Source organism: Pezoporus flaviventris, unplaced genomic scaffold (genome assembly GCF_033815535.1).
Source record: "Pezoporus flaviventris isolate CSIRO_AGI_PZ_B2104156 unplaced genomic scaffold, CSIRO_AGI_Pfla_v1 ptg000054l, whole genome shotgun sequence".
Taxonomy (NCBI): Eukaryota; Metazoa; Chordata; class Aves; order Psittaciformes; family Psittacidae; genus Pezoporus; species Pezoporus flaviventris.
This window is the reverse complement of record NW_026892602.1, coordinates 2360367-2374941: the sequence shown is the minus strand read 5'-3', so window position 1 is coordinate 2374941 and position 14575 is coordinate 2360367. Positions and strand designations below refer to the sequence as shown.

Below are 14575 nucleotides of genomic sequence, written 5' to 3'. Positions count from 1 at the left end.
ACACACTGGTCAGTATGTGAAAGGTACTCAGTCTAGTAGCTTCAGAAAATTTACGAGGCTCTGGCAGTATCACTAGGGAGGCAGATAAGACCTGTAAACAGACTAAGCATTAGGGATTATCTCTACCTCCTGCTTTTTGCCAAAACAAGTACTTTATTATATGGAGTAATAACTCAGCCCTCTATTTGTAAAAGTGGGGAAAGAGCAGCTGCTTAACAGTTCTTTTCTGAGTGTTACAGATCCTTTAAAAATCTATGAATTTTTCCCTCCAAATGCCTGTATTGTGTAATCTGGTTTGGGGGCAGGCGAACATACTAGATCTTGGAAGTCTGTGAATTTATGTGTGGTTATAAAATAGTCTGCATATTTTAATTTTAATTTTCCAGTAAACTGCAGGAGTCAGTAACAACCAACTTGTTCATACAAAACCAGCATGCAACTGCAACAGTATCTGGGGTGGGAGGGAGGAGGAGAGACCCCCGTGAAGACTAAGCAGAGTAAGTTTGTTATAATGTGATGTTAACTGTGTGTGACCCTTTTTAAGTGGGTATCTCCTTGGTCCTCATAAAGCAAGTCCAAATTATAGGTGGATGTTCTTTTTTGGAAGAAAAGTGTGATGTCATGTAGTTTGTGCACAAGCAAAATGCCAGCTGAACTGTGAGTTCTGAATACATAACACTGAGAGATATGACCCTTTAAAAACTATGAAATTTTAATAAGAACTGTCTCTGCCACACAAGCCCTGTGCAAACAAGCCCAGTTTAGCACATTTGGTAAATTTGCTTTAGGATTGATTTACAAAGAAACAGCCAAAACTGGATGTTTGCAAGGAAATCACTGGATTCTACTCAGACTATTTAAGTGGCATGCCTATGGTTTCCATTTAAAAGACAGTTTTACTGTTTAAAGGCCGTATTTTATTGCCAATTTTAACTGACACTTTTTTGCTTTCTGAGAATTCTCCTGTAATTGGCTGCTTAGATAAGTATCAGAAACATGCTATGCTCAGACAGGATGGCTGCCATAGTTCGACAAACACCTTTTCTCATGTCAGTGCTCCTTGATCCCCAACTGTTCAGTCCCCACAACTCAGCAGTCCCCACTGTCTCAGCTGTGGCATGGGACTTTGTACTAAAAAAGATTAGGGAAGTGACGCAGGTTAAAAGCACCGTCTTCTTCACATCCTTCCACCAAACCTCCCAACAGTTGTTTGGGGGCAACATGAGAGAAAGAAAAGGAAGGCAACAATGATCCTGGGGGCAAGGGTGGTTTAGGTCAGACTTCGCAGCAGAGCTATTCCAAGGAAGTGTAAACCATACTCATGTGTTTGAGGAAAAAAACCTCACCTGATCTGTCAGAATGGAGAATTGCGGTTATGGAAGTGATGTGCTGTTTCTCTAGCTGCCCTTGCTGAGATAGAGCTCCAAAATTAAAATTTATACCTGGCCCTAAAATATGTGTATTTCTCACATAAAGCTGTAATTTCAACAAGTCTAAGTAATGTAAAAGATCAAGAATTGATAATGAAGGCTACAGCCCACTGACTTAGTAAAAGACTGGTCATTTTCTAAGGCATTCTGGAAACTAAATTTAGGTTTTGGAACTTATTTACAGTAGACTATTTACTTTGTCAATAGCTAAGGCAGTGGAACAGGTTGCTCAAAGAAGTGGTAAATGCCCCATCCCTGGCAGTGTTCAAGGCCAGATTCTAAAGAGCCTTGGGCAACATGGTCTAGTGTGAGGTGTTCCTGCCCATGGCAGGGAGGATGGAACTAGATGATCTTAAGGTCCTTTCCAACCCTAAATATTCTGTGATTCTAAGACCCTAGTCCTAGTGCTCTGTATAGTCAAACTTCATTTCAAGGCACTGCCATAAGAACTTGGTTGTCAGTTATTACTCAAGTGTCTTAAAAGAGGCAATTTTGATTTAGTACTATGTAACTAAAATTAAGAAGTTGTCTTTCAAGTTGAATATGTGGGGATTTTTTTAACTTGTGAAAACAATTATGTCTTCAACTGCATGCAACTTTTCAGTTTTCACCAAAATTTTACTTTACTATCCCATTGTCTCTTTTAGTAACAAGAGGCAAAGACAGTTTACATAGGATAAGAGTCTCACCGTAATCTTCTATTTTTAGAACTGAGCTTTTTCCCTGCAACTATTGGAGACAAAACACCATGTGAAAAGTTGACTACTGTCAACATATTCCAGCTGAGAAGAGAAATAAAAGTACCAGCAACAATACAAATAAGCCTTTTTCTCATCAGATTTATAGCACTTTTTTTTTTTTCTGAAAGTGTTCAGATGAATTTCCAAACTCTTGGGTGTTCATCCAAGCTATACCCACATTTTTTAGCCTTTTGTACATCTTACTTATATTTGAGACTAAAAACTATATTCGTTGGGGCCATGGCTTAGAACAACAACCATCCCTAGTGGGTAGATTGTTTTCAGAGTTACTGAATCATGGGAGGGGGATAAATTGATGAATTGCTGTCTTAAGTGCTTTGAAGATTCTCTCTTACTTAAAGTAAGTTTCAGTCCAATTTTTCCTGATGATTTGCTGTTGCATATCACTTATATCTGACAATGATACTTTGAAGTTATTATTCTTCTGTTTATAAAACACATCTCTAAAACTAAGGTTAACAGGGAAAATCCTATAGCAAATAATTCAATAGTCCTGTCTTTATGACTTGCAATAAACCTCATTGTTTGCTTTGCAGAGGCACTTTCTCCAAGTTTCAGAATTGAATAGCCTCATCACAGGTTTTCTTCTGAAGTCACTCTACATCAATGTATTTGCAGCATTTATCCTTCAGATATGTACTTGTTCACAGGATTTTTACTGGCATTTGTAAAGAACATGGATCCAAAGACAGTGTATCGGAGTGTTTCTCTGGAGCTATTGCTCCTTGTGGGCATGCATGGTAGCTGGTACTGCTGTTGCACTTGTCTCGACACAAAGCATTTGGAAGCAGTACTAACTTAAGAGACCCTTGGTCTGTGTTGCTTATTGCAGTCACGACACCACCAGTGAACAGTTGTGCTGACACAGCTTCTTGTGGGGCCACACAGTGGATCAGACCCAGGAACTTCTCTGAGCTGAACAATCCCCTTCCTCTTCCTCCATATCAAGCATGGGGCTGATTCAGTTCCCTGGGTCTTGCTCATAGGGTGGTCTCACCAGTGGTCATGCCAAAACAGCTGAGCAGATAGCATGCTTCTGTGGTGCAGAGGGAAGGAAGAAACCATTAAGCTGGTATTGCCTAACACCGTATTCTTATTAGTCTCAAAGTACAAACAGATGTAAATATTTCATTTATTTCCTACAACTTGTTGCTATAACTGCAATTTACCTTAAAGGCTAGATTACACTAGGTTTAAGTGTAAATGGGTAAAGGAGGGGGTTTTGAGACTTAGCTGTTATAATTTATCATGTAGTCTAAATTCATTAATTTTTTCAAATTGATTAAAGTGTTGTCAGAGAAATATTTATACTTAATATACCCAGTTGGCATTAATGGCAGTCTGGCTAACTGGTGCAGATCAAAACATTCCTTCTTTTGCTAATAATTAATTGCTAAATTAGTATCATCTTTGGTCTGTTATCTGGCACAGTAAAGAGACATGTTTAAAACAGCAGCAAAGGTCCTGCAAGTGGGGTCAGGTCTGGCTCTGTTCCCTATATTAAGCGTGTTCTCTGGCATTCAGTCAAGTTGAGCCAATTCCAGTGACTTCTGTACTGTACCTGGCCCTGGCTTGGGCTGGCTTTTCCTGCAAGTCTTGCAGGTCAGAAACCTGGGATTGTGCATTTGCTGCCCTGCATGCATTCTCCGTAGACTGCTCTTTGATCCAACCTGCAGCTATCCTGTTTTGAAAGCTTTTATTTTTGATCCTCTCTACACTTTAGCACAAGGCTGCCAATTGTGACAATTCGCATTGAGGCAGCAAAGTCATCCTTACCAGTAATTTATTTCTTTTTTTTTTAATAAGTGCGTTCAGTTGGTACAAATTACTCTGTGTTTTACGGGGAAGGTGTGTAGCAGGCATGACAGCAGAGGAACAGAAAAGGGCTATATGCAAAGCTCTGGCTTTCACATGTCTCTTATGGCCTCATTAAAAAGTAGGTGCATAATGAGAGAGTTCTGGTACACACCCATAAAATGCCTCAGAGAACTGGCTCTGGGGCATAGGGAGGTGGGTTGGTGGTGAAGAAAACTAAGGTGATAAAATTAGGACCAATATACAGGTTCCATCCTGATTTTCAAAGGCAGTGAAGGAAGATCTGCTGTTTAAACTGTGTAGACTAATGGGGCTTATTTTAACTGTCACTGAAAAGGGAGTGTTCAGTACATTGCTGTGTAGGTGGCTGGCAGAGGTAACCAGTTCACTGATCCCAGCAGCAGTCAGACCAGGATGGGCATCCATAGCCTTAGATGCAAAGGTGGCAGGATGAGCTGAGCTAAGCTGAAAATAACTCCTGCTTCTGAAAGAAGGTGATTCCATTCCCACTACAAACTGCCCCAGGCAGAGAATTAACAGAGCAAAAGTGAGATGTTTCCATCTAGTTTAGTGAGTTAAGTCAGTTCTCTGAGGGTCATATGAGAGGAAACATGCAGAAAACCTCCTTTCTGTAACAGGGAAGTGTGAGACCTGGTTCAGCTATCTCACTGCACATTTCCTCCATTGGTTCTAGCTAACAATTTCAACAAATCATGCTGGCTGATTTGCGGCTTTCTTCTGAAAGATGTTACTGTTCCCTTGTCAGAAGTACCAGGTTTAGTGAAGTTTCATCTGTTTAATTTACTAGCTGCTGTATTATTGGAACCTGGAGCTAATTATAGTACAAGTCACTAGACTGTGAGCTATGGGGGCTCATATAAAGATGGTTAACCACTGACTGTTGGACAGCTGATGGTCCCAGGGGTTCTTTAGGACCTTATATCAAATGTGCATGAAACTGAGCTTGCTGAGATCCCTCCCTGGTGCCACTCATGCTATCATATAATGAGCCAGTTCAGACAACTGAGACAGAAGGTTGCTTTCTTTGGAGAGCTAGTTCTTAACTGGCTCAATTCCCTGAGCTTGCTTACTGCACAGTGCTCACACCAGCACAAATCACGGAGTACCTAAGGGTAGGGTGGAGGGCCAGACTATGGCAATTGTAAATTAGGTTGGCTTAAGGTGTTACAGAAATACACCCTAAACTGAAGCAGACAAAATACAAAAACTTGCTTTTAAGAATATTTTTTTTTCTTGAGTGATTGAACCACTACTGAGAAACTCAGAGATATAAGAAATTCTACACAATTCAATTTGAGTCATATTTGGGACAGTTATGTTATAAATATTGAAGATTTCCCAAAAAGGAGTTATTCCCATCCTTCTGTTTAAATACCTGTCATTCTGGTGATGTTATGGGTTAATTAGTTCATTTTCTGAAGTGTATTTCTGGGATATTTTCCCATTAACTACTTTGACCCATAACCTCATGTTCTGAGAGTTACTTAACCTTTGGTCTTGTAGTGGCAACCATTCTGTTCCTTTTAGGATATTTCTTATTTGTGATTCTCTTAGTAGCTATATGTGGTTTATATTGCTATTTCCTAACATGAAGCCTCACACAGTGAATTGATGTTACATTTAATTAACAGAAGAGGTTTAGATATTTCACAAAGTTATTGACAGCAGGAACACTACATTAATACCAAATGTTTGACATCATTTACTGGAATAAGAGATTGTAATCCCTGATTAAAATAATATTAAAAATGGACCAATATTCCAACTAAAGGACTGCTACAGGAAAGAGTTAACAATGCTTGAAAATACTTTATGAAGTTCTATGCTTTAACAAGTCTGTATTTCTTTCAAGTTTTACTCCAACATTTCTTGGCTTACAATTGTTTCTACTTTAATTTTAAAGCTTAATTTTAAACTCTTGCAATCAATTTTATAACAGCCTCAGCATAACTTGTTAGGGCATTCCCAATGAGGAAAAGTCCACGAAATCCAGTAAGACTGTTTTATATACTGCAAAGGTATATAAATACCAATGTTAAAATCGTTTTTAGTTTGATTTTTTTGTCTGATTCACTGGTACATACCAATTGTTTTGTACCAAGCACAGTCAGGGCCTGGTAGCCAGTTGAACTGGGTTTACAACTTTGGAAGCTGTTAGACTAATAACTTTCATGTACTGTCTTGACTGGAAAAGATTCTCTTCCAGTTTATGGTCATAATGTAGCAGACACACCCATCCCTTTGTGATAATAAATATGAAGCAGTATTCTGTGATATGGATCTTTAATATATGGACTGGTTTTGGAAGGTGCTACTGTAAAGATTTTAAAAGCATAAGCCACACTTTGCCTTAATATCGGTAAAACTTTGGGAAAACAGTTTCCCATTTGGTGCCTCTGGTGCTTTAGCAGGCTTTTCCTGTTAATGTTTTTTGAACAACTGTGTAAACCCAGAGGATTAATCTGCCTGCAGGAGAGCACCAAGAAGGGCAACTGTTGTTCTCTTCAGCATTTTTCTGCTGAGCAAAAGCATGTCAAAGCCATCACGACAGCTTAATGCTACTACATGCTAAAAAAGTCATGCGTTAGTTATAGCGATTGTGGGTACATAAAGTCTTGCTGAGAACTTCCTGCTGAATCCCTGCCCAGCAGAAATCACTTCATGGCTGATTGATTGTTACTTCTTTTTTAATTGAGCAAAACTGAAGAAGATGTATGTATGTTTTAATTCAGATGGAAAACTAAATAGCAGATTCCAGAGACCTCGCCTTTTCTTGTCTGTGAGTACATTTAGTTCAGCAAAGGGGCTTATTACATTAATGAAGAAATTTTCATGAAAGTAAGAACACCTCTCTGCATTTTATAATTTTATGCTTGTTTATATATATTAAAATATTTCAGAAAAAAAAATAGTTCCATCATTTTGTTTAGAAACCTGTCATTTTGGTGATTTCATGGGTTAATTAATTCCTTTTTTCCCTACTGTATTAGATATTTTCACTTTAACTATGTCTACCTGAAACGTCCTGCTTTAAGAGGAACTTAACCAAATGCATATTACTACCATATGCACTATTGCTAAAACACGTGTTATTCCTCAGGATGCTCTCCTTGTTTAAAATCTTTCTCTTTACATGTTTCAGAAAACATTTGGGACTGTTCAGTTGCAGACTGAACAAGACTTGGAGAAAAGGCATGCACAGTTTTATTTAAACAGCAAGTAGGCTGGTATCATCCTGATTCTATTATTACCAGCTACTGTGCCACGAGCATCTACTTACAGTGACAGTGTTGCAGACATACTACTGAAACCTTTTGAAAACATGTCTTTTCTTTCTGGATCTCAGTCCGCTACCCTCAATTCCTGCTGTCTCAGTGGCTGATCAGGTAAGAGGCTGTATATAAGGCACCTATTTCCTTTAGTTTATTTGCTGTGGTTCTGTGGAGGGCACTGTCAGTGCTGATTACATGCAAGTGTATTTACTCATCTTTTTACATTACTCTCCTCTTAAACATTTTCCTCTTTTAGATGTTTACATTAAACCCCCTATATCTACAATCACCCTATTTTATTTGTTTATGATCATAGAACTGTATTTTATAATATGATAAAATTTAGATGTCATAGCAGTAGTAGATATTTTACCTGGAAAAATTACCCATCTTTTGCAGAATGTTTTGTTTAGCTTTTAGTCTATAAAAATAGAAAGAATAAAGGGAGACAGAATAGGCAAAACAATAGTCTTCAAGCTTTTTTCCCCTTGTAATTACATGAATTCCCAATTGGAGGATCTTTCTTGCTCTTCCTTGATTTTTTTTTTCTTCTCAAATGGTCATGAAACTGTCTCTTTTTATGCATTTTCCCCCATTGTATTATTTTTATAAAAATCTTATCTTTAAAACCTCATTATGTCCCCATGAAAGAGTATTTTACTCTGTGTCATGCAATAGTTCTGATTTCAGAACCCCTTATCTTCAGGGGTTTTGCATTCTTTTCCATCCAGATATTTGTCTCATAGCAGTCATTGCTAAAACTCTGGTTTGTTTTAGTCTTACATCTGTGGAAAAGGCCTTGAAGATGGTTTTCAGAAGTCTGTGGCATCTTTTAATTTTCAGGATATCAGTTGAAGCCATACCAAACCAGTTCTGACATGAATCTATTTCCAACAAATAGTTTAGCAGTGTTTGATATAGTCTGCAGATGGCAATACACCACAGACACCTCCACCTCTGCATCTCTGGTATCATTATTGTAAATGTCAGTCTTCCTACTATGGACCAAAGATCGCTGGAGTGTACTCACTGGAGTTCACAATGTAGGGCACCATTTCGTTTATAATTTGCTGCCTAAACCAGGTTTTGTGCTAATTACTTCTCTTTGGAGTTGCCGACTCAGCATCATTCACAAACCTTGTCTCCTTCTTGGCTTTTTTTTTTAAGGAACTTAATTTTTCAAGGAGAAAACATTGTTTTGCTCTGGTTCTATAACTTCATGGATATTACATATATAGTATGTAGAGATTTTCGAATATGCTTTTAATCTTCCATTCTACGTTCTCCCTAAATAGCTTTGAACTTTGATAGAGTGCCTTTCATCTAGGGATATTAAACTACTTGTTACAAATCACTTACCTTTATCATGGAGATGACCAGTTTCTATTACCTTGTATTCTTTTCCTCCCAGTTGTTACTACCATTCTGGATGCAACTGCTATGCCATTTTTGCCTAACAAGGCCAGAAACTAGATGTAATTGACAGGATTAAAAAGTAGCCTTCTTGCTGAGCAATTTTCCAATTATACATTTTGCAACTGTAGGCTGGTTTTTGATCAATCAACAGATTGTGTGCCTTTATATCAGCAAATGCTTTATAAAAAAGACCAAACTGAGTAAGAATAAAATTAATAATTTTTTTTTTTTGCCAGTAACCAGTGCAGTCTCAAACACTTTAAATGTAAAGTGGAGAACAGTTTAAGTAATAAAGGCACACAACATATTGTACATTTAACCATATCTTCAGTCTGTCAATCTCAAGCAATTTTAATGCCTCAAAAGGACATTATGCAGTGAAGTACATGAGAAAAAGAATTTTAACCCTCAAAAGACTGTGTCATGCTTTAGAATGGATGTATTCTTTATTTTAACATGAATCACTGTCAATATCATGGCTTATATAATTGTTTCAGACAAATTTCATTTTAGAATAGGAAGATAATCTATTTAAATAAAGTTTGGTATGGTCCTCATAGAATTATTTACTGATCATATAAAGTCATGATGTTGAATTTAACAAGTTTAGTCTTTTCTTACTGTTTTTTCTTTAACCTGAAAATATTTGTTCTGTAGCTTATCATTAATTACCACCTTGTGGCTTATTGGTATTACTTCTTTTTAACGTATGGGAGCAGCAAGCCTTGGTCTCTAAAGGACGAAGCAGCAGGTCAAGCATTTCATTTTGCATTTGCAGGCAGATAATTTGTTCATATTAACAGATCTGTGGCCTTTTTTATAATGAAAACAAAAGGACTGACTGTATGATATGAATCCTTGGGATAAAATGGATTTTTAACGTGTTCAAAATAGAAGTCTTACGTGAGCATTCACTGAAACTCTGCTGTTTTGTTCAATATAAATTAACAGCTTAACCATTGTTTATACATCTCTGGTGAACTGATGTGCAGGATCTGCAAATACAGCAAAAATAAATTAATTTTAAATGGGTGAGATATTACTGAGTGATATTCTTCCACAACTTGCTGTGATCACTTCATTAATGGAATATCTCATTATCCAGCTTGGAAGATTACTTAATTATTCCTTTCTGTGTTCTGTCTTTTCTACTTTCCATACATTTTTAATGTATAGCAGTACCTTTATCCCAATCCAGTCTGACACATAAGGAGGCAGAGGTTGCAGCTAAGCCCATTCCTGTGAAGGGGTTAGAGCAGAAAGATACAGACCCATACTAGCAGCATAATATCAGATGACACACTGTACAAGGATCGATTCTGTGACTGAATTAAACCTCCCAGCCTTTGCTCTGCCAAAGAAGAATCAACGCCCTTACACACAATCTGGACAGCAAGCCAGGTGGAAACTCAATCAACTAAACAACTGAGAGGCAGGAGCTGCTAATGAAAACTACTGCCCCTATTCCAATGAAAGGGAAAAATAAATGCAAACCACCTGGCTGGTCTGTTTGACTTTATACTGGAATGGATCACAGCAAAAAAGGCAGAAAAGCACCTGCCACAGCGGGGATATGGCAATCCTGCTCAGCCCCTCTTGCCTCTCAGCTGAAACTTCTTGTACCCAAATTAAGAATTTGGATCAGAAAGCTCATCAGGCAAGTGGTGCAAGCATACACAATCTAATGACTACAAAACAGATCCAGTTCCATGAAGGAAAGCTAGACACTGAACATCCAAACTACCAGTGAGCCTTTAAAGTTTTCCATGGCATTAAAAGCTATTGTTTTATGTTAGCTTAGTCTGATCTGAGTCAAGGATGAGAGTGACTTGATCAAGGCTGTCAGACCTCACTGAACAGGCTTTGTATAGAAACCTGGAAATATGCCTATCAAGAAAAGATTAGTAATAAATTTATTTTGTTGCTTATTATGAATTATGGTGAAAAGCTGTAATGAGGGAAAATGTTCTTTTGCTACCTCTGAAGACAACTAATGTCCTGATAAAGAAGCCTTAATTTACTGATAAGCAACGGCTATGTATCATTCATTAAATTACAATTTAAAAGGAGGAATGACTTAAGCACATGAGATTGTGGTTATCTCTAAGGTAATCAAAGAACATCAAATATATCTGGAATACAGAAAAACTGGTGCACCTTAAACTGCAAAGACATTACACTTGAATGGAACAAAACCATATCACAGCAGTATCACAGTATGTATAGATCCTACACTACAACAGCTAAAGGCTCAGAGTTCCATTTTGCTCTAACAAACAGATGTGTGATGCTTCTCCTTTTCCAGTACAAAGAGAAATATTAGTCTATATCATCTAGCCAGGCTGCCTGACTCTTCAAACACAGTGTGTAAGAAGGATTCCAGACTTGAGGGTCCTTACTTGGAGGCATTTCCAATCTAAGTGAAAAGAGGAACAATAGAAGTTTTATTACCCTCATCTGAAAGGGAAACAAAAGCAGTGTTTTCAGAGTCTACATAAATAGCAAGTTATTTGTGCTGCTTTGAGAAAGTCTGAAAATTGGACTACAAGAAATTAAAAGCTTGGAATAGAATCTGTATTTTCTGTATCCCAGTCCTGCACCAGAGGACTGTCTGCTGGCTAATGATCAATCAAAAAAAGAAGTTAAAATCTGGAAAAGTGAGTAAAATGCCACCTTAGTCTTTGTACCAAGCCTAAGAGCTTTTATGAAACCTCATTTGAGTTTCCACAAATATTTATCTTATGCAAACATCACTGTGCATTAGAGGAGTTTGTTCTCATTCTGGTAGCAATCTCAATTGTCATTTGATTTCACTCGCAAACCACTTTAGGCTTTGTAATAAGACTCTAAGGTATCTGTAAAAGCAATCATTTCAGAAGCAAATACTCATGCCTGGTAAGTCCTTATTTATTGATATGAGTAATAATGTAGCTGATTACTTTACTTTGCTTTTACTTGATGATCTGACAGCAAAGTACTATGAATGTAAGTTTTTGAAGACAGCCATGCAGATAAATGCTAGATTTCTAGACCCTCTAGTCTTTTTAACATGTGTGATAGGGGGATTCCAACCTGCTCTGTGAAACTATAGGAACATGAAGCAGCAGCAAACTTTATGAAGTAATGTCTGCTTTACATGGCAAAATTAAACAAACAATAAAGCAAAGCAAGGATTGTTTGATGTACAAATATATTGAAGAAAAAGAAATTAAAGTCTACAAATATGGCTGCAGTTAAGTTTAGGAGAGCGATGAAACTTCTTGGGAAAACTGTAAAATGGTTAAATGAAACTGTCAATGTGACCTCATTAAGTTTTTATGTAGGTATGGTTTTGTCAACACATACCTTGTAGGCAATCTTTTTCTCTTTTAGACTTTGTAATCTTGCTATTACAAATGCCTCATTGATCAAACACTGAGCACAAGATGTAGATAGGAGTGCTGTAATTAACAGTCATGGCTCAGGAAGTCTGAAAAGGATGACTGCAGATTTTCACTGGAAACATAAAATTCATCCATTTTCTGTCACATGATTCCCTTTTACTCTATCTTCTGTTACCATGTATTCTAATGCCTGAATTAGGATAACTCCTAATTTTCCTACAGACCTTTCCAATGCTATGCAATCTACTTCTGTTTTTGTTTTCCTTTTAATTCCCCAATGGCAGAAGTTTCATATTTCACCCAGGCACTGGTAATTAGCCAAAGAAATTATTTTAAATGCCAGATGTCACATATTAAATATAAATAACCTATGACCCTGTGTGCAAAAAGGAAGCCCCTTTCCTACAGGATTGCTCAATTTAACTTTTTTGAATGTAGGCTCTATATGGAGGTAGTGTCTTTCTCCCATGTAATACCATCCAGCAGGCATAAAAAAATGGATGTGCCTTGTTAGCTGTAAGAGACATAAAGGAGTGATATTTTGTTTGTATGCCATTTGCAAATGAGTTTGTGTGTAAGTATTCACAATGATCAAAAAATTTCCCTTGTTGTACTTGTACTTTCTTCAATAGCAGCTGTAAAAGCCATGACCATAGACACAAGCCAAGGAACAGTAGTATCTGCTGATTCCGGGAGTCTTTCTCTGTGCTTTCTCATCTGCCCTTTCTATGCCACACTGGTGCGTGTGGCTTCTAAACTGGTCCAGATTCAATCACAAATCGGAATGAGATCAAGCACATGAAACACAACCTTATGCGTTATATTCTTAATTTGAGGCTGTTTGGCTTATTGAATCATGTGGAACGAATGCCTGACCATGCTTCTTCCAAAGCCTACTCTGGCTACAATTGCACAGCTGGGTTTGATTTGCTGCCTATAGGAAGGGGGGAGGAATCCCTATTACTCCAAGACAAATACAGATCTGGGATGTGGCTGCAGATCCAGAATTCCTAGCTATCCAGCATAGGATGATGTGTGGAAAATAAAACACTGCACAATAGAACCCTCAGGTTTTTGGAGCAGAAAGTAACAACACGCCTAGAAAATAGCCCCAGTTTGGAAAGGATTCAAATACCACAGGAAGCACATTCCTTCCTTCTTGAGGCACATGCAGTAACTCCAGCTTCTGACCAGATCAAGGTGTATCCCCATCTGGATGCAATAACGCAGCCTAAAAGCAGCTAGGACACAAACCACCTATGCATATTAAATAAATGAATCAATAAAAGCACCCCTGCTTACAAAACCACAAGTGAAATAAAGTTGCCCTCATTACTGCCACTGTTTCACCTCTCAGTAGCAAGCAAAAGCCAAATCAGCCATCCATGGTACAGGCCTCGAGTACAGAGCTTGACATAAGTCCCTGGAAATGGATGTAAACTCACATCAGTCATTTCAGGGCTTCTGCCAACTCACTCTCAGTCATGCCGCAATTGCTCTTTAGCTGTATAGAAAGGGTTTGAAGGTTGTTTTTTTTTTTTTATAAATTCAAATAGGAAGTGTGCATGTTTTGGTGCAGTGGGACAGAGACAGCAAAATGAAAAATAGGGTGAAGATGACAAAAAGAAAGGATATTGCTGGCAAGAAATGGAAGTTCTGAACACAGACATATAAATGATTTCAATGTAAAAAGCTGAATGAAGATGACTGAACTACTTAATTGCTCACAATGCCACCCTAACTTCCACATATTCTTTAAATTCTTGTTAGATAGATGGTCATGACAATCATTTACTCTATTTTAGGATGATAGTCCTTTTTAATTAACAACAGTGGGCAGAACAAAAACACTGCCTCATAACCTGCATGTATCAGAGTTTCTGAATGAATGAATACCATCTCAAACAGGGGAGAGAACATTTGTTTTACAGTTAAGGGAAAGGCACAAGACAATAATATACATATTTTTCATGTAGCTTACTGTTTAGAAATATACTCGGAGCATCTTACCAAAGAACATTTATGTTCACATTTGCCCTTATGGAGAGAACAAGTTTGGTTCTATTTTTCTCAGGCATAACGACCAACCTACTGGTATAGCAGAACAGGAAACTGCTACAGTAACTCAACCTGATGTAATCTGACACAACAATTATTTAACAATAGACAAATTCTAACATATCTGCTTTGAAAATATGAAAGATTAACCAAAAGTTTTTAGACAAAAGTAAGCAGCATTTTATATAAAGTGTATTTGACTGAATTGTTCATTGTAGACCTATTTTCATTTAAGAATGTACAAGGGTTTTTCTTAACCACAGTTAATCCAATTACACATTCTTTTCCAGCTTTTCTTGCTATATGACCTTGGATTTAGAGGTAAAAAGAGGCTTCAGGCCAACAGGCTTCCTTCAGGAGAGTGAGCTGGCTACTGTAACAAGACCATCAACCTTTACATATTGTAGGAACAGCACCTC

At 37.6% G+C, this 14575-nt stretch overlaps 1 long non-coding RNA gene across 1 annotated transcript; it reads left to right on the top strand.

The window, feature by feature from the left end:
* The first annotated feature begins 5325 nt into the window (after positions 1-5325).
* On the top strand, positions 5326-9747 carry LOC133277303 (uncharacterized). The gene is made up of 2 exons (XR_009746149.1): positions 5326-7413; positions 8077-9747. It is a non-coding gene; the product is annotated as an uncharacterized LOC133277303 (long non-coding RNA).
* The last annotated feature ends 4828 nt before the right edge of the window (positions 9748-14575 follow it).